Source organism: Opisthocomus hoazin, chromosome 11, assembly GCF_030867145.1.
Source record: "Opisthocomus hoazin isolate bOpiHoa1 chromosome 11, bOpiHoa1.hap1, whole genome shotgun sequence".
In the NCBI taxonomy this organism is placed as follows: domain Eukaryota; kingdom Metazoa; phylum Chordata; class Aves; order Opisthocomiformes; family Opisthocomidae; genus Opisthocomus; species Opisthocomus hoazin.
The window spans coordinates 15,236,171-15,257,520 of record NC_134424.1 but is presented as its reverse complement, the minus strand read 5'-3'; the positions used below and the strand labels follow the sequence as shown (position 1 = coordinate 15,257,520).

The 21,350-nt window shown below is 35.2% G+C and overlaps 1 protein-coding gene across 14 annotated transcripts in view; it reads right to left on the bottom strand.

Annotated features, from left to right (window-relative positions):
* The window catches only part of ERC2 (ELKS/RAB6-interacting/CAST family member 2), a 557,034-nt gene that overhangs the window by 93,930 nt on the left and 441,754 nt on the right, over nt 1–21,350 (bottom strand). Inside the window, exon 20 of one of the 14 annotated variants that reach the window (XM_075432859.1) lies at nt 4,713–4,785. The exons of the other annotated variants lie outside the window; for them this stretch is intronic. The gene's annotated coding sequence lies outside the window, so the exon portion shown is untranslated. Of the gene's footprint in view, nt 1–4,712; nt 4,786–21,350 lie in introns of those variants that run through there. 14 annotated transcript variants of the gene reach the window in all.

Below are 21,350 nucleotides of genomic sequence, written 5' to 3'. Positions count from 1 at the left end.
ATAAATATAAGCTAATTCTGACAGCTCTGCTAATCACTTGATAAATCACCTTCAGAAATAATATTAGGGCATATGACAGTAGTTTATCTTTGTAACATCTGTCATCCAGAAAGGGTATCTATCCACCCTTTAAAGAATGTATATTTGAACCAAGACACTTCAAGCCACACCTCATTTTGAGTAAAATCAACAAAAGTTAAATAAAACTAGCAATATGACTGAGTAGTTTAGGAAAAAAATTAAAGCTTACTGACTCCAGCAGAAAGTACAATGGAGACTTTGAAGTGAGGCAGAATATCAAGAAAATCACTAAGTTAGAGAGGAAACTAAAGAGCTCTGCTTTCCTGCAAAATGTTGCGGTAATTTGAAGCCAAGCTGAAAATGGCGATACCACTAATATGACAGCAAGCAACCTAACTTGCGTTGTCAGAAGCAGTGTTACCATAATGATTTCACAATTGGTAAAGAAAAACATTGGAATAAAAAGCAGCTGGCTTGAGTTCTTCACAGGTAAGACCAGGATAGCAGTAACCAGGATGTGTCTCTCAGCTCATGCATGTTAGACACTTACTCCTGCATTTTTTAGAGCAGTGCGCAACCTTGGCGTTGTTTTACCATCACTTATCCTACATAAGCAGCAACTTTTGACTAGCTAGGAACTGTCAAAGTTTTCCCCTTATCTATGACTCTTCTAGCCACCACAATGCAGGCACTGTGTCCTCTAGAATGGACTGCCGTAACCTGGAAGTGATCTAGAAACATTACACCGATTTCCTGCCACAGAGTGGGATGCTGTAGGTACAGAAGCATGGAGCTCTGATCTCCCAGAGACTATTTATGCCTACTTCTAGCTCAAAATGCTAACTCCAGCTTCAGCCCTGGGCCAAAGGCATATCTAAGTAACAATGCAATGCCTTGCAGCAATATTAAGCTATATCTGAGTCTTTGACCTTTACCACCAGGAGCAGCACAGCTTTGCAACTTGATGAACATCTGCTCAGGACAACTTATTTCTGCAGAGTGTCACACAATGTCATCTCCATAAGGGATGAAAACCTGCATTAAATTCTGAATAGTTGTCACTTTTTTTTTTTTGAGATCTGGGAAGAACATGATTTAAATCAATGTGGTACTAAAATCTAGAACAAAAATTAGCAGGACAGACTAAGTGGTTAAGAAGAAAGCCTATGAACAGTCAAGACTTACGTGCATTATAGAATCACAGTTTGTGAGCATTAACATTGAAAATTATATGAATTCCTGTTCCAATAAGAAGCTAGAAATTAATAACATCCTGAAAGAATGAACTGTTATTATTCACTTCAATTTTCTGTGGTCATTATTTTAGGCAGTATGAAAACCATACAGTAAGCATCTTTCCTTGCTCTAAGAAACCTACTGAGATGTCAGGATCAATCTTAATGAAATAGAGCTATCAGAATGGTACCGTTACCTGTGGCAGAGGCCACCTGGGAAATGGGGGTCCGGGGAATACTTTAAGACGTTGTTACTTATGCCATAAGAATAGTGACCAGTTCACAGTCTGCACAATCTAGGCAGCCATATCAATTCCTAAAAGTATAAAATACAGCAGGATGCTATTTCTTAACCTTTAAAATCAACACTGTACCACTTTCCTCAAAGGATCCCTGTAATAACTTATCCATGATACATAAGGTTTCTTGTATTCTGACTCACATCTGCTTCTAAGTCTTTTATCAGTCACTCCTCCATACTGTGCATTTTGTTAAATCATCAAAAATCCCTGATTTGTGTTTCAAAGGAAGCACCATAGTGCTTAAAAATTATGCTAAAAGATGAACATCATAGATGTTCCTACTAACTTGAACATATGCCTTTTTGATTCCATTGACTTTTATTTTCATAGTTTAAGACACAAATATTTTTGACCGGGGAAAAAGCAAATATGAGGAAAGCAAATGTAGGTGATATCAATGCTACTGAGAACCTTTTTTTAAAAAAGCACCATTATTATCTGCAGCATGGAAAATAAAAACCAGAGACCAGCTGAGGTGTCAGTCTTTTAATTCATAGTAGGACAAAATTATTACCAGCTTTCAATCCAAATATGCAGTTGATGGGCTGGATTCAGAAATCAGGTGGGAATTTTGCAAACTATTTTCAGAAATTGAGATGGATTACTTTATCCCCATGAACTGAAGTCCCACCAGAAAATGCTACCCAGCTACAAAGGCAACCAGAACTTGAAAATAAACCCTTTCAAGATTTGTATCACACCTAGCAACAAAGCAGGAGCACGGACCTAAACTACGTAGTAGAGTCAAAGCTACATATGCAAAATTTCACAATCGAATTTCAACTTTAAGGTCTAATACTGGCTCAACTTTGGAAATAGCAAACAAACCAGACATTTCTTAAAACAGGGTCTCAATGCTAACAATCAATAATTATGTGAATTGTTTTTTACACTAAAATACGCAAAGAAAACACAAAGGTGTTTTTTTTTTACCACTGGGATATAAATACAGTGTAATTAAACACCGTGAGACCTGTTTTCTACCTTACAATGGATTTGGGGTACTCAACTTAGCAATCTCCTTTCAACACTTTTAATCATTGTTATTATTTAATTATATCACAAATTTGAAAAAGAATTATTTATTATTATTGAAGAAGATTTAAGCTAGGGGAAATTTCCTTTTGGTTTAAGAAAACAAAAAGGGGGACTTGCCCCATCTTAGCTTCCCCCCCCCCCAATAAATAAATACTATTTTTATGTTTATGACAAGTTGCCAAAACTTCAATTGGTCTCCTTGAGAGGCTGGTAGAGCTGTTTTAGTCACTACCACTTTGTTTGAAAAACTGAATGAAAACCAGGGAACCTAAAAATGTCTTGGTTTACATTCACTAATATGTAAGAGAAAAGAAAGAGTGATAATGGATACAGTGAGTGTAGCTATGCCAAAATACTTTAGAGTCTGTCTGCTTAAAAACAATGAAAAAGAAAAAGTCTGAAAATTTTCTTTGCAAACAGGGATGTTCTAATTGCTTTTCATTAGGCTAATTTGTTGGAACTGACAGTGGACCTTTTCAGAAATGAACTAAAGTCTTATTGAAATTTTGAAGGATTTTAAATAAAGCTTTCTGTGCTCTAAATTTACTGTAAATTCTTTGCTTTCCTAGAATGATCTCACAGTATTTCACCAAACCCATCTCAAGATTTTCCCACTAAGGGGGCTCTAATTCACTCCCTCTTTTCATGCCTCCTGGAGCCTCTACATTCTACAAAGTTCTTTAAAGATAATAGGGTCTGTAAGTCCCAGAAAGGAACAGAACCTAGATTAGAATGCTTTCTTCAGATTTGTAACGTGCTCCATGGCAGCTAGTCACACAGCAGCTTGCAAGCAGATAAAACAGGCGTGTTCTTTGAAAGTGTCACAATCGGTACATTCTCAAAACAAAGTGCTCTAGCACACAAACACAAAAATTTTAGTAGAAATGAGCATCTTTCAAGAAGACGAGCTTATGCTATTACTATCAGTAGCAATATTACAGTTATTGCTGCTATTATCACGAGTCATCTACCCTGTGCAAAACACCAAGACAGGTCTCTTTAGCAGGACACTGGCAGAGAAGGAAATGGGGAAAAGAATGTTCTATTTATTATTATTTTTTTGAATGTGAACTTTTCATGTTAGTTTTCTGTGCAGTATTTTTTTCCTATTGTGTGGTTAATCAGTACCTTCACGTTGGTAGACAGGTACACATTTTTTTAAAATTCTTGTCATTAGTATTTCTTTCATAAAAACACTATCAGTGGTCTAGCACAATCTTCTTATCTTAGAATACGCTTTAATTACATTAATACCTATTTGTATTTCTGAAAGATCTTCTAAATACATTATTTATTAGCCATTTGGATCAAAGCCCATAAAGAAGTCCCTGTTTAAATTCCTGCTGCTTAAATGATTCTGGATGCACAAAATGAGCATGCTTTTCAGAAGATGACTTTCCATTCAGTTTTATGCAATGTATAAAGTTTATACAAAAGCCATTCCATAAGATGAGCCTCATGTAAGATATGATTTGATTTGGATGGTTACCATCTTAAGAAGCAGTATGTCTTGTCCGAGAATAATTTATCTCAGACTACAGACAATGTATGAGTTAATGATTCCAAGAGCTAAAAATATACTTGGGGTAATGCTCAAAAGTACATGTGTACAATATGTACATCAACAGGCAACAGTTAATTTTTCTAACGATACAGACATCAGGTCGCTCATGAAGATTCAAAAACCAGCTTCTGCAAATGTCAGAAAATGCTTATTTGAGTGTACTGTAAATTTAAAATACCAAAGTAATATATTTATTATTTTAAATACAATAGAAAGATTAGAAATAGATCATCAAGGAGACAAGCTAAACCCTATTGAAAATAAGTTCATATGTTTTTTTTAACTTCAGCTGCAACTGAATATGAAGTTTTGTTATCTCAAAAATGTTTTGACATTTGTTGAACTAAAACTGAAACACAATTTCAACCACAGTCAAACGCAGACTAGAGAGGAATTGAAAAGTTTACTGGCTCGGTCCCCTGGAAGGAAAATTTAGCAATGAAGCATATTTTTTAAAGTCACTAAAAAGCTGTGAGATTAGTTTCTCATCTCATGTATTGTTTGGAAATATACCTTACCAGACCCATTTATTCCTAATGCAATTTACATGGCATCCAGTAGATTCAAGCAGACACTGGAGCTGGTACTCTGTTTTCAAAAGAATGCCATTCATCGTTGTACATAACTGAAAATCAAATGAGAACAGATGAAACCAGATCTGAGTATTTCTTTAGCCCTACTTAAATTCTGAAAATCTTCAGTATCTGCCAAAGCACTTGGGATCGTTTCACCAACAGGTTATTTGCCCACTATACTTCACAGCATTTAAAAAAAATAAGAGATGGAAAGTTTCATGTAAATTTTCATGTTGCTTATCCTCATTAGTATTTTGTATCAGTAAGGCTTAATTTCATTGTACAGAATACAGAAGTAGATTTGCTATAAGGAACTGTTAATTACAAGTATCAAAAAGTATAAAATGGTCTGTGAAAGACAGCCCGTTTGGCAGCAACTGTGAAAAGTGAACCAAGGTATTTGAGGATTAATCTGCTGCTGAATATGGTCTTACAAGTGCAGCTTTGGAAACGAAGATAAAAGAAACTACTCTGTACAACTACAAATCACTTCAGATAAGAAAAAAAAAAGACTCGTAAGTCATCAATTAGGCAAATCATAATCATAAGGAATGATAAAAAAAAAATATGCTACTGAGCTACTACCAAGGGTCAGATGATGTCCTCTTATTCTGTGCCTTTTAGTTTACAAGTGCATTTCATCTCAAAAAGCAGAGATACTAAAAGAAAAATTTCTTTAGATAGATTTACACATATCTTGTAAGATTATAATTTAAACCAAGTACAAAGCTCAATTTCAGCATTCTTTATTACTAGCCATATTACAAAGACCAGAAAATTGGGAGGTAAAGCTGCTTTAGCAGTGATGCTTATCTGACTTCAACACATCTTTCTTCATGTTTCAATCAAAGAACAGCTGCTGTCATCCTACTGAGAAAACAGTGATAGCAGAACACATAGCAAGCCTTAAAAACTGCTAACACAGGAGCCTTATTGTGGAAATAACTCCTCTGCAGTTAAACTTCACATACAGGAAAGCTTGTAACTGAGGTGAAAGGATGGATTTAGCAGTAACATTCTTTCAAAGTCTTGTACTGCCTTTCCAGAAGGACAGCTGTGAGCCAAAACAAGGCCTTGTTCTACAGGTGATGCACCTTGATGTCCTCCAGATAATCACAGACATGGTCTTTCAACAGCTAGGCTGTCGTAATGATCACAAATTACTAAATACAACACTGTCCCATTAAAAACCCTTAAGACAAAGCATGATGTGTCTTAATGTTGGCAACAACAGTAACAAAAGTGAATTTTTTTTTTTTCAATAAACTACTTCTGATACCTTTAAGCTGCTATTTGGTGCAGGGGGGGTGTTGGGTTTTTTTGTTTTGGATAAGATTACAACAATTTTGTGTTATTTTTTTTAAACAAGAGTAGAAATTAATTTTATCATTCAATGAGTTATTTGGAGAAACTTGTTCCTTTAGGCAAAAGATTTAAAACATAGCTGTTTGAATAAAAATAATGTTCTAAATCAAATGCAGTAGCGAAAAGCAACTACCTCAGCAGTAGGACAGTGCATGTCCATGAGAGGCAGGATAGAATTCCCTGCACTTGCTAGCTTAAACAAGGACCTTTTGTAGCTTTATATTTGGTGCAGATAAAAAAAGAGTAAAAGTTTTGTAAACACAACACTTCAACTGATCTAATTTTATTCAGTTTTTAGATGAATGAAATCTGTGCACTTTTTAAAATATATTCACATTTTCTTCAATACACACAAAATACAAAAGTCTTCAAAAGTTATATAAATATTACAATTAAGAAATGAACTAATTTTAGGAGGGTGAGTATCATTCTCCTCTAAAAGGAAGATAAGGAAAATGAAAAGTGAAAATCCTTCTAGGATTTCACATCACTCCTATTGCTTCCAGGAAATAGCTGCTAATATGTAAAATCTCTTAAGATTTAAACAACAAACCACAAGGACCAACATATTGACCTTCAACCTAAAATAATTTTTACTGTATATTGACCTTACTCATACAGTTGTTTCTTTGCCTTGATAAATAAAACAGAATATTAAGCACACTGCATACTGTACCTTTGTTAAGATGAGAAATTCCCATGAAGAAACGTGTGCAAGGAATACCTCAGACCTGGATGTGCTCACTTTGCCAGTTGCTAACCACTTTGGTAAGTAAAACTTCCTGCCAATATGAACAACTAGATCCTTTGGGAAGGAAAACTGGCGTGCTCTACCTCATCATGTTGGCCCTCACACCACACAGCTAGTTAAAGAGACATTCACTCACACGTACTCCAGCATACACGTATTCTGCTTAAACTGTAGACAAACAGCAAACTGAGGCAATATTGCTCAGTACGTCCTTTACACGCCTTTCCTTCTTTCACTGACTCACAGAGGATGCTACTGGTCAAGCTAGTCTCACAAAATAATAAACACTATTTGACCATGCCTACAAAAAAAGATACAAACCATATAGGTAAATATGCAAATTCAAAGGGATGGGTAAATGCCAAATGCATTTACACTCATGTGGGTTCAGTTCAGGTATGAGTGATTGGAATGATTGACTCTGAAAGCTTCCAGTCACTCTGTGTAAATAGGGATGAATAAAAAACTTTGGCACGACTATTCATTTCCCTGACCCTGGCAGCGAAGTCAAGCCAACTGGCCAAAGGAATGTAGATTTAGACTTCCTTGAACATGTCAGGATGATAAAATAGTACATTAAACAATCTATGTATGAACAAAAATCCATTTCATTTATTCTTTCGACCCTGAACTCTGATATATTTATGTTTCAGTGGCTGTCAAATTTTCAAGCATTCAGAAGCTAAAATGGTTAGGTACTCATTAATCTAAACAGCACAATACATTTACTTTTTCAGGCTTGCAGTGTGCTTGCAAACGCAAAAATAAACCAAAAAAATGTAGCTTATATGGCAAGGCAATTAATGAGTTTTCTTTGAAGTTGTTGTAAATAGGAATAGCAAATCAAAACATGCCCTTATAGAACAGGCAAATTATGGCAGAAGCCATCTGCTCATTTTTATAAAATTGTTTTAAATAAGCAGATTGACCAGTTGACTGATTTCCAGCGATGACACTGTAAGCATCTTGATCTTTTATTTTTTTTTTAGTTCAATGGCCATACAGTAATTTATTGAGTGCTAGATAACCTACCAGATTCCTACCTGGAAATTCAATGAACAGCACTGTCCTAACCACAAAACCAAAATAGCTGAGTTTATACTTTTAAGGCTTCTGTGCAACAGGCCTTCTTTTCACTAAGTGGCAAACCCTTGGGAAAACACTACAGGCTTGACCGGGAATCTGGTACGCCTGATTTCTGCCCTGACATAAAGAAAGCTTAAATCTGGTGAATCAAACCTTGTCACATTTTTTTAGCATTGGGAATTCTTTGATGGTCTACTGGCATTTTGGTCATATTCTTTACCATGATACACCCCTGACACCACAGTAATGCAAATAGCGTACAATTCTAAGAAAATCAGAAGAAAAGGCAAATTTACTAGATTTCAAATGACAAAACCACAGCTATCAAAAGGGTTTATTATTTACTGGTATCTCCAAGCATGTGATTAATGAATCTATTGTCAAAGACATTTTGTAAAACAAAATAATAATAAATGTAAATACATTGAGTCACAATAATTTAGGGAAATCAACATTTTAAAACCAGATGCAAAAATATGTACACAAATCTTTGCTGATGCTTGACGTGCATTTGATCCACTTTTTCAATCTGCATGTACATACTGGGCTTTGTGTTCAGAATAGGGTACATAAAAGGAATTGAAAACATAAACCTTGATGTGCTATATCATACTGCATTCCAGTCTTACATTAAGATTTTTTTATGACATGTTAATTTTATTTTAAAATAGAATTCTTTCTCCTAAATCTGCAAAGCTTTTGATTATTGACTCTAAAGCACATAAATATTCACATTGTAAAGATATTTAAACTATGTGCACACCCTACCGATTAATAAATGCCAAATTCTCCCATTGTTTCCAAACTTTTGTCCTGTTTTGGATATCATACAAGCTGTCCTATACAACACAACATTGTCCCTGCCAGAAACTGCTAAAGTGAGAACAAACATTTAAGATTGACTTCAGCAGTTGCCTTGGAAATTAGCAATAAGGATCTAGAAGTCTTGAGTTATTCTTGATTTCATATGAATAATTTTATATTGTGCACTCTATATTAACAGATTATTTTTTAAAATCTCCTATTTTACAGCAAAGCAGACAAACAGAAATTATGATGCATCTTTTTGTTTGGAGGGAGCACAGTAAGATGGATTCCTGTGAACAAGCTACATTTGGAGTAGACTTCTGATTCTGTCAGTTACCAGCCCTTAACCACTTTTTTTCGACTGGACAGACCAGCAGAAAGCTGATTGTCAGACAAGGCCCTGGCTCTTTTATTTCACAAACATAAATGTGGATGATGATCCATCTACACTAAGGGAAAAAGTAATAGAATTTATCTTCCATACAACTTTCTACAGCTTTCCTGATTCCTCCTCAGCTCCTGCAAATTATTTTGAATTTGTGAAATTCTGACATGACTTTTCAAACTCTTTAGGACTCTATTCTACCTTTCACTAACTGGAAAACAGAAGACAAGGCATTATTAACCTTGAAAACTTTATTAAAAACATCTAAAAACTTCCTAAGTAATAGCAGTTAAAACTTGACTGACCATGACATAATTTCCTGTTTTAATGATTTTTATTGTCTTCTTAATCAGAGAGATTTGAAAAACACTTAGAATTGTAGAATAAAAAGTAACAGTTTCCCCAATTCAAAATTGAAATTCAATATGATATATATGATTTAATATGTATATGATACTTAATATGAACTCATTACTTGTTCACTATCTCAGAACAGCAGTTTCTACGGAATCTCTAACCTCATTACGTATTTTATTATATTTTAAACCTTACTACATTAAGCTTATATATTTCTAACCCTACTACATAAGTCAGAATTCTCCATCCACTACAGGACAGTTCTTAAAAAAACCCACTGGAAACCTAAATGTCGCCTGTTTATCTTGTTTAATCTATATATCCGACAAGAAAAAAAATCAGATAAAATGTCTTCTCCAGTGTAGTTTCAATTAGCTTTGGAGGACAAAAGAACAATTTTTTAGAGTTTTCTGAGGGAGCAGGGATTTTTGAGAACTGACAAAACGCCATGAAGAAAGAAGAAAAGTTTTCTCACTGCTCATATGCTATTGCTAGCTCACAACAGCAAATAAAAGCATCTGAAACAAATAATAGCACTTACAATACTGTTGTTTTAATAATTTGTTGGGGTCTTTTCTGAAAATTTGACCTGTTCTTCACCTACTGAGGAAATAAATTGTGTGTTCCTTAATAGAATTCACCACGTAGAGCCGTAAATCCATTGTAGAAGAATTCTAAGTCTTGAGAAATGTTATTTAAAGACTCCAACTGTCGAACTAATCTTTTGAATACCTAGGTAATATCCCTGTACACTAGGAGTGGGATTTCTTTAATCTGTCCACTTGACATCTGCTATATCTACACCATTCTTTTTGTCTGTACTCTGGTCTGTAGAGGATTGAAGATAACTTAACTTACTGTGCCAATTATGACTCTTTCTACTGAAATAGTTTTGGTTATGCTTTATTATAGCAACATAACTAATATACATTATCTCACTCACTGCAAAAACCCCATCAGAAGATTCTTCTGTGGGCTGGCGAGATGATGTGTATACTGCATCTCCATCCATACTAAATCCCAGCCAGTTTATTTTGTGTTAATACCATCATCTACTGACTCATCTGGAGAAGCAGAGATAGTTTATATGTGTTAATTACCACCTTCAGCAATGAATAAAATAATTGTATTCTATTCTGGAAACTGGAGGCCAATTTCCTAAAGGGGCTTCAACATTCATAGCCTAAAGTAAACATCACCAAAACAAGAGCTGCCCTGGCACAACACAGGCACAACAAAAGTAAAAAGAAAACCTAGTCTTCCTTTCTGTTCTAGACCTCACCTCCCTTCAGTTTACTGCTTTGAGTTTTCAGCTGTGTGCTGCTTAATTTTATGTGCCTGCAGAAGTAAATTACACATCATGGTAGTTTGACTATTTGGGGAATTTAAACAAATTATTTAATAAATAATATTAGAAAAGTCAGGTTATAGTATGATGATCATGAAAGCAAATAAACAAAAACAAAAGGTAGATTATCTATTTTAGACATATTGCCTCAAGCTAATAAGTAGACACCTGAGGGTTTCAATAGCCGTGATTTTAATTTGGAGAAAATAAATTGGATCCAGGATAGGACTGCAGATTATGAACTATCAGCAAAGACATAGAAAATAAATTGTATTTGCAAGTGAGATTATCCAAAGACTAAGGCGTAGAGACATAAGAAAATGGAAACAAAAGAAACCTCAAAAAAAGTGGTGAAGAAGATCCATTAAAGAATAACTTGGAGACTAAAGAAATAATGACTATTTTTTCAGTCCTTCATTGATCTCCTAATTCTATCCCTAAATCTAACTCTTAGCATACAATTTACCTACCACCCTTATTGGACATAACCCATATAACTTGTTTTGTCATTCACCTTTTCACTCCTTCGTCTCAGATGCTCAGTCTTGCCAAAACAAACTACACCCCATCCTGGTGCTAAAACTAGCCAGGTTTTTCAGCTCCTTCGTACTTCCACCTGCCTGAAAAGATTCACACCAGTCAGCAAGTCTGTGTCTTGCAATCACAAGAAACAAGCACATGTTTGAAGAAACCTCTTTTTTGTCAGTCTGCAGTCTCAGAAAGCCAGTTCCCAATTTCACAGCCAGTCTCTCCCTTCTCACTGACTTCTCACCAACCTGAAACTTTCTTCCCTCCTTCTAAGGGAAGCAGAAGCAAAAGACATTACATTATCTAGCCAATATTATTACCTTTTGATCCAAGCATGAGATTATATATAGTTCTTTGATGACGTTTCAGTTCCTTTAGAAGAGAATGGCTAAACTGAAAGTAAATTATTACTCTACAAGGAAGAAAGCATATTTCTCCCGACCTCACCACGCTCCATCTCTGTTACTGGGGATAGCTGTATCTTGCTGTGATAATCTTGATTCAAGGATCAGTGCCTTATACAAGTTGTAGTGTTGTTACAGGTATTGAAACATTTAGTAATGTGACAGAAATCACACAATTCTTCACTAAGTTAATTACCACTAAGTTTTAAAAGAAGTAACATCATCTACTACCAGAATCTACACTTCACCATGTTACTAATATATTGACCCATTTGATTAAATTAGCCAAAAAAAACCCAAACCATAAAGGAGGACAAAATGAAATAATTTCAAAATGCAGATTTAATATCATACTGCAATATATATTTGTACACATCTCATATAAAAAAGCACTGATAAAAAACATTAAAAATATGATTTTAATATGGCCCAGTAATTTATTAACTGCTTGCAACAGTATTTGACAACAAAAATATACATGCAAAAACTTCATGCAAAACTGTTGCAAAGGCATTTGGAAAAGCAAGTACTTGTAAAAGACAATTAGTTTTCTAAGAAAGAAGGCAGGCAGTAACACGCATCTGGAATGACAACTGTAAGTTTCAACAGCAGCTTCCAGGAAACATTTACATTTGAAAAATCCCTACTTTGACCTCTTTTTCCCGACTTTGCTTGCTGGCAGATAGGAGTACATGACAAATGAACCTAATTTAAGTGGGCTGAATGCCAGATTGCCTGTTAAAAAAGTGCACCTGATTGTACATTAGGTGAGAGGTCAGTGACACTGAACACCAGCAGGTGTAATAACAACTGCAGGCTTTTTGTAAAGGAAATGCAAACAAGAATTCACCCCGAGGACATTCAGGACAGCACCTATCGGCTTAGGTACCAAGTGATTGGCAGTCAGGATTGCACATCAGGATACTTGGGTATGCTTTGTTAACCTGTATCATGACAGCACTTTGAGCAGTCTGTCACGAAAGATGGACTCTTTAGCTAAAATCATAAAACAACACGCAACTAGTCACTGAAGAAGAAAGCAGCTTTTCTACTATTAAAGAAGCCTCAAAATAGAATAAATCGTTCTGCATCTCAGCACCTGTTTTCTCCTGGCTACAAAGCCTTTATTCATCTGTCATCATTTAAAAACACCAGTGTTGGAACTACCTGATCATTAATCTTTGAAATATTTGCCAAGAGAGTATTAGGTTCTTGCAAACTGCACGCTCTACCCACAATTTGTGGGAAGAATGTAGAAAAACAATAAGTAAATAACATTTTTAAAACAGTGTTATTCCATCTTATTAAATTACATCAATTTGTCAAACACCCCTTCTGCTGATTCAGAGGTTTTATATTCCAGCTACTACTTTTTTGATCTAAGGAATAGTGACTGGTTGATAAACAATATTTTTCTTAAACAGAAGCATGCTAAAATTGCATTATCATACCAATACCAAAGCACAGAATTCATAGCAACCCAGTGCAGTCTTGTAACAGACAATCACAAAGACAATATCCAGTGCAGCTTTTATAGATTTGGGGTGTTTTATTTTCTAGAGTATCACATCCACCCTTTATTTCTGAAATGTTGGCATGTCTTTTGGTTAAGATTTATTTATTGGTTTAGAATCTGGCAAGGCATCTTTGTCTGTTTCAAAAATTCAGTCACAATGTTAAGAAGAATGTAGAGTTCTTGCGGAACAGGATGAATACTTTAATTAATTATTGTTAGCAGGATCCTAGCAAAAACCGTCTGTGTCATATGTATACGTAAATTTGATCTCACATAATAAAATTATGAAAAAAATAGCTTGTTTAGTAATTAGCTTACTGCTTTGCATTTTCTGAAATACATTGTTCTGAATGACGATACATGACAGATCCTGCTTGGTAAGAGAGAAGGCTTGCTTATCTTTCATATAAAAATATTTGTGCTACAATTAACTTTGAATAAAAATTTTCTTAAGATTAGGTTCTATCAGACATCCCAAGAGAGGCTACTTATTAAAAAGACATTTATTGATGAGATTTTTCTATTACACTAATAGCAAAATATAGCAGAGGTGGTTTAGATCTTGGTCATTATATTCTGATTTGTACTGGAAAGCAATTAATAATAATGAAAATGAGACCAGCATAGTTGACATACTCTCCTTTTCAAAAGTCCTTGTGCGTAATATTGTCCTCAAAGAAGTCAATGGGACAACGCAGTGATTACTGACCTAAGTGTGTTAATACACTGTAAATTCTTCAGGACAGTGGTGGCTTCATGTGGTACGTCCTTCCTCTTCAACAAACACGTATTTGGCAAGTAATAAATAAAATTAGATGAAACCATGAGAAAACAAAGACTTCTAAACCCAGTATTATAGTTGTAGAAACAAAGTGAAACAGCCACTGTCATTATTACTTTTGAAGTAAAACCAGTCAATGGCTTACAGATCTTCCAGCTGGTCAAGGCTGTTTCTGAACAGCTTTTATGCATCAGACCATGCACAGCCACACCCTACACTATTGTTTCACCATACTCAAAATTTATAGTCCAGTTGACTATTAATGAATTACTCCCAAATACAGAAAGCATACAAGTATGAAACAACTTACTTGTGGAGAGCTTGTTTTCTGAAAAGAAAAATTCAGTTTCATAACGTGCTTACTAATTCTTCCTTTAGAGAAAATCATATTCTAACACAATTTAGTAGCAACTTCAGTGCATCAGATCACATAACTTCACAAATTTGAATGCACAAAGACAGCATCTGAAATATTTCTAACACCAGTTTATTAACTGAAGTTTGCTTTGTAGGTGCTAAGCAGATAGTTTTGTCCAATCAGCCCATTTAGGAGAATGTACTTGTGTGTTAATCACCTGCTGCGCGGGGTAGGGGGGTCTATCCTTTGATCAAAGGGAGACATACTGGTTTTACTTTACATCCTGTCTCTCTAGCTCTCAACTCGCCCATAAGCTGGAGGGATTCATTTCAGGATTTTTCTTTATTCCCAGTATTCTGTTACTTGCTGCATACCACCACCCAAGACATCAGGGCTAAAACCAAACACTCTTTGTGGTACACCCATATGACAGACTTCAACATGGAAACAATATTTAAGTTAAACCTGTAAGATCAAGTTTGCTGAAATCCTGCAACACTTGCAGCTTTTGAACACTTCAACATCAGATCAAAGCTTGCCAGACAGAGTCAAGGAGCGAATCAGTACATTTAAACCTGTCAATGCTCAAGGAAAACCAGGGTACATTGGTAAAAGTGCAGTTGACAGTATTGATTCTGTCTTGGTGCTAACAGCAGTTAAATACAGCTAGAGAACTCATGTTTTGTCTCTGTAAACTATTTTTTTCTGTAACTACAGCAGGGTTCTCACTCAGCTTGTCTCAAAATACATTCCTAGAAGCTACACTGCTTTGAAGAGGGAAAGAAAGGGTATTTTTCTTCTGACTCTTATATTGAAGAACTATTTCCAGATAAACCTTTCCCACACTTTCTTCAAGCAGTATGACTGTATCTGTGGAGGATTCACATACAACTTTAGTAGCTTTCACAGTAAGACCTCTCCTTCCTACAAAACCAAAAGACAAGTCACTCTAAGACACTGCAATATTTGAACAAGCAGTCTTCACTACTTTGAATTAAAAATTAGAGAACTTCTTAAACAAGTAAAAAAAAGCCCATCTCTCTCCTGCAATCAGTTGCAGGCTTATTTTGGTTGACAGGTTCAATTCTAAAACTATTACTACTAGCAGAGATTTTTTTAGCATTTATCATTTTTCTTCAAATAAAAGGCAATTCAAGTTCTAAATGATTTTCCATCTATTAATTACACACTGGAAATACATTACAATCCTCAATCTAACCTGGTTTGCAACACTGCAATTGTAAAATAGTTAATTTGAATTATAAAATAGTTAACAATAAGACAGTTTGTTACTAAAGTTTCTACCTCTGACTTTAGAAATTAAGCAATTCAACAAATGAAGAAAAAGATCTCTTAGAAGATGAATGACCACCATTGCGTAGAGGATGGAATAAAAACTGAGTCTGGTGTAGTAAAGAAATCTGGGACAAAACAGCAAACAGATTCCAAGCAGTTTTCTAAGTTTTTAAAAGGATGACCTGCCATTCGTACGTATTTTACAAATTAAAGCCACAGGATCTACATGCATTTCTCAACAACTTTGTCAGCCTCAGACAGAGTATGATTGAGGGTAAGTTAAACAGGGTGGATAAGGAGTTATGTTTTCATTAAATCTAACCACAGATTTAAAACATAGCTACAGCATAGAGTTAGGCAGTGATTAAAATTCGAGAGTTGATAAAAATTCTTTCAGTAGTATGACACTGAAGGCAAGTTCAGCATTGGATCAGGAACTGATCAAAAATTTGCAAAAGGAATAAAGCTTTTCACCTTTATCTTCTCCCCCCCAGTTGATGCAGCTAGGATATAATACTCAATTACACCAAAAAACATAACGGCAATCTCAGAGCACTTTCCACCCAAAAGGCTTGAACACAACTTCATCCAATCAAAATGTTGGGGTCTCTTACTACTTACACAGGTATAAATTCCTACAGGGGTATCAAGCCAATGTAAGTCAGATCCAAAGCCTGTAACTGCCATAATCAAAATCATCCTAGCTAACAGAATTCCTAAATCATTAAAAACTTGCCTCATTGTTTACATTTGACCCTATCCATACTCTTAGAACTAAAGTGAATCCTCATGAAAAGCTCACATGCAGGAGCCAGGTCAACAGATGTAAAACACTACACAAAGAATGTGACCATACTTTGATGGCTCCAACAAACAAAGATTTAGGCCTCAGCCGCATTCGGGAACAGTAGTCATCCGTAAACACTTACAGATAGACTTTAAGATCTGCTATAAAGAGCACAGCTTTCAGCTTTCTTTGAGATTTATCACCTAATACATTTTAAGGTCCTAGAGCTACATGTGACAAAATTAATCATATAATTAATATAACTGGCCCAGCAAAGACTTATTGCAAGATCTATCTGAACTGGTTTTGGTTGGGTTTTTTTTTTTTTTTAAGAACTGGTTTTTCTAGAATTTAACACAGATTTACTATCCAAAATTATAACTCCTATATAAAATGGAAAATATAATTTATTACTGATCTCCATGCTTGCATCTGGTAAAAATATGTCTATCTGCAAAATGAACAAAGAGGTTCTGATTCTGATTAAACAAGAAAAGCACACTGGTTTAATTTAAATAATTTTAATAATCTGATTACCTAAATTGGTGCAAGAGTCTTTGAAGATAGTGATTTCAGTAAGGGTCTTTTTGTTTTTAACTTATGGACATAATTCTTTTCCAGACTGAGCTCTTCCATTTGAAGATGTTACCACCACTAGCTGCTCTTCACTAACCATCAGATGGATGTTACCACACAGTTTCCAACAGAAAGTCAGAAATGTCGGAGCACGCTCTAATCCACACCAGGCAACAATAAACAGGCTTGCCTGATGACTGGGTATTCATCACTGTTTAAGCTAACTTGGCTCAGTTTGCTTGAAGTTGATATGGGATTGATGGGAGTGATTTCTTCTGTTGAGAGATCTGGGAGAGTAACAATCTCTAGCAGAAAACCAGTAATAAGCACATAAGGGTGGGTGGTAACAACGTCATCAACTGGCACAGCTGTTTGTAGAGTGCTCTGCCCATGGCCTAAGGGTGTGGACAGATATCCTCATCTACATCCAGATATGCTGTTGAAAGAAATTCCAGCTGCTTGTCCCTCTCCCTTCTGAGACCACTACTTCAAATCTTCCAGTAAAGTTGTTCAAGTGAGTAGCTTGCTTATTTTATTCAAAAAGATCTGGCTTAAAATAAAACTAGTACATGAACTGTTTATCTAGGTTGGTAGAACTCAGTAGAACTCAACTGAAGTTGCTCTTTGCCTAGCGGTCTCTTGAAATGGACAATTAGCAGAACAGATTTTTTTGAACAAATGAGAATACTGATATCAAAATGGATGCCTAATTAGAGTGGGACAGTATAGCAAAATGAGGAATATTAACAGGCCTTCCTTAAGTATTTCTAACCCATTACATTAATACTTGCTACTAGAGAACAAGTATGCAAATAGCTTAATGTCATCAAAGCAAAGTTCCCAAGATGCTTCATACTGAACTTAATTACATCACATGAATATTTTTCATAGATTCCTGTATTGTACTTCCTGTTATAGAATTAGTTCTAAATTATCATGTTTCAACCACTAATTCAAGGCTTAAACTCAAGACAATCCCATCCTGCCCAATGCCTTTTCTTTGGCAGAAAAAGAGAATGGTTATGCAAGTAGTACACACCTGCTGAAACAATCAAATGTCTCTTGTTTCTTCACATCCACATCTCACTCAGCTCAGTCTGAGCTCTGGCCACCACACCCAGATGAAGCACTTCAATTATTGCATGTGTGTGATCTCAAAATCTGCATTAGAAACCACTGCCAGAATAACATGCAGCAGAAGAGACAGGGATGTCTCTCAAATCTGGCTCCAGGCCTTGTGGCTGGTAGGACCGGATATCTATGATAGCAGTCATCACCTATCAAAGCTTCTCCTTGAGGAAATCAAGAGACATAGGCAATGACAACTGGTATTTCATTGATGTTAAGTACGTCAGCACAGGGAGGTTTTTGGGTTAGTTTTTCATGTTTTTCTTTTTCTTAAAAGAGGCAGCGTTATAGCACTGTAACTAACAGAGAACAAATGTGTTTATATTAAAAACAGATACTAGATAATTTTTCATTAGGTATTATTTTCTGTACTCTACTGAACATTTTGTCTTGTATTTTTCATAAACTTCCCAGGGCAATTTATATAAATCTCATGTTTCTTCAAAATTGTTTTTTTTTTTAAATATATATATTTTAGTACTCAATTGTAAAATCTTATATTCAAAAGTTTGGGTCGTATGACCTTTGATTAGGTCTTTAAGTTCGGTGGTACTTCTGCTTCCAAACAAACCAAGACCTTCCAGGAGGAATGCTGTATTGCCAGTCCCATATTCACATACTCTAATATTCACAAACAACTGCTTGAAACTGTTTTCAAGACAAATAATAGTAATTTCACACGTTCACATGAATATTTGTAGAAGTGCAATCCAACAAAATGCAATTCATCATTGAATACATCTCTTTAAAGCAGATTTTTGCTACTTTTTTCAAGATGTTTGCCTAGCTTCGGATATTGATCTATAGCTAGATTATGTGATTACTTTTTTCAGTGTGAAGTCAGTGATCATCTACTCCTGTTTACAGCAGCAACAACATTCCAAAACCATTTAGGTGTGAAAAAACATACTGCCTTTTCTCACTTTCTACGGTGTTAAAAATTGCTCTAGTGTTATTTATTGTATTTATTACTATGGAAGATTATAAAAGAGCATGACTGATGATTGTAGTCCCTGTGGTTGTTGTCTTTAGGCCGACCACAAGCTTTGAAGTTCAGTTCAGCAGCTACATTTTCAGATTATTTGCACACCTTCTGCACCTGCAGTGAAGAAGCCGAGGCCAAAGTTCAGGTAGAATGGCCTGACTTACACAGCTAAAATACAAGTGACAGACAAAAAACTATTGAATTTCTATAATAAAGTTCTATAGCTAGACATGAGGGTGATTTGGTGTCTCATAAATACCTGAGATAAGATAAGATAAATGCCTGCTGGAGTAATGTAAAAGACATCCAGTTTGTACAAATCTATTTGAGAACACATATATGTATATTTACAGGATTTTTTCTACCAAGACTATGAACAAATCAAAAGAAATTGCTCTGAGTGAGAACTTAACAGTACTGAAATAAATAACAAGACTCTCACCAACCTCAGTGGGCCCAGGGTTTCAACTTCTGACCTTAACTCTAATGTATTTGGCCATAGCAGTGTTGTAACAGAAAGTTAAGAAGGTTTTTTTCAAAATAATGATGATCATCTTTACTGATCTTCCATTCCACAAGAAACACAGAAAAAGTTTAATGTTTGTCAAGTGACTCATGGATTTCCAGTGTATAATCAATAAAAAAAATAATGAAATACATACAGCTAAATAAATTCCTGTGTGCTTCTAATGAAAACCCTCTGTCTTCAACAGTGGGCAATTAATACCCCAAAATATTAGCAGTAGTAATGAAATCTTTAAGAAAATAAGAAAGGTAACTTTTTAACTAACACAAAATCTCCCAATTAAAGTAAAAAATAAAAATGTCTTCTATTATGAATAAAAGTATTTTAACAGGCATGAAGACTAATCACAAATCTGTCCACAGTTTGCCAAACAAACATTCCTAAGGAGGTTCCTCCTTTTGTTTAGTAAAAAACAAGTTGCAGTAAAACAACAATCATGTCTAAAAATTCACAAATTCAAAATGCCCTTGGGCTCCAGTAAATGTAGCAACACCCATTTAGCTAATTAAGCATAGACCTAGTATTCATACACTCTATGAGGGAATTAAAATGAACACTGCAAACAGTCATGCTCCTTATTTTTCCATTGCTTTGCATGCTACTGAGACTCAGTTCAAAGTTAACATGTTTTTTTCCAAAACAGGCTAAACAGAATATCCAAACATAAAGAGAAATAAATTATTTACAAAAATCTTGACTTGAAATAATAAAAACAAAAAGCAGAACAATAGCTAATAGTTAATGTCTTTAAACATATCCTTATATAGTAACGTGAGCAAATTTTGTTATGCTTTATACTGCTGTTACTAAGGACATCTTGAAAGAAAACTGTTAACCACATCCCAACAAAGACAAAGCTAGGTACCACATTTGTTTTAAAACAGCCTCCTCGTCCTTCTCCCTCCCCGAAAACATACAAAAGACATTCAGTAGTTAGAACTGAACAGTGACTATCTGCCTGAGCAATAATTAAGAGGCTTTACTCTTTGCCCATTCTGTAAACAATTCCTGCTTTGAAGGGTTTTTTTTACTGAATGAGACTGATGCTTCCCGAAGAATGACTCCACAGTGATTATCAAGGCAAAATTTTAAGATTACAGACTTTATGTTCGGCTCCTAAATTCAAATTTAGCAGACCAGCTTTATAATTTTAGTTTCAAAAACACTAGATGTCATTTGCTGGCAGGCACAAGCTTCAGTCCCTCTTTATTTCAGGTGTGAAGGTAACCCTATTCTAGGGATGTAACAGGCAATAAACTTGTTCAAACACCCCTAAACATCTTTTAAAACATCTGATTTACTTCTCATATACTTGTTGCAAAGTCCTACTGTTTTTCCAGTGTCTGCTGCACTTCAGTGGTAAGAAATGGAAAAGAAAAAAAAAAGCACTTGTATTCTACCTGCACACCTCAGCTGTGTCACAAATCATATTTTCTGAGTCACATGGCTTCAGTTACACATGACAGAATGCTATATGGGCTTAATTCTTAAAACTTCTCATCACCTCCTGATTTTTTTATTTTCCTTTGTAAGAGTGAGGAGAGGGGAAGAGATCCTGTTTCTAACAAGCCCCAACCAGTGCAGCTACACGTGCTACCAAATTTACTGGCCAGTGAGATATCCCTGAACAC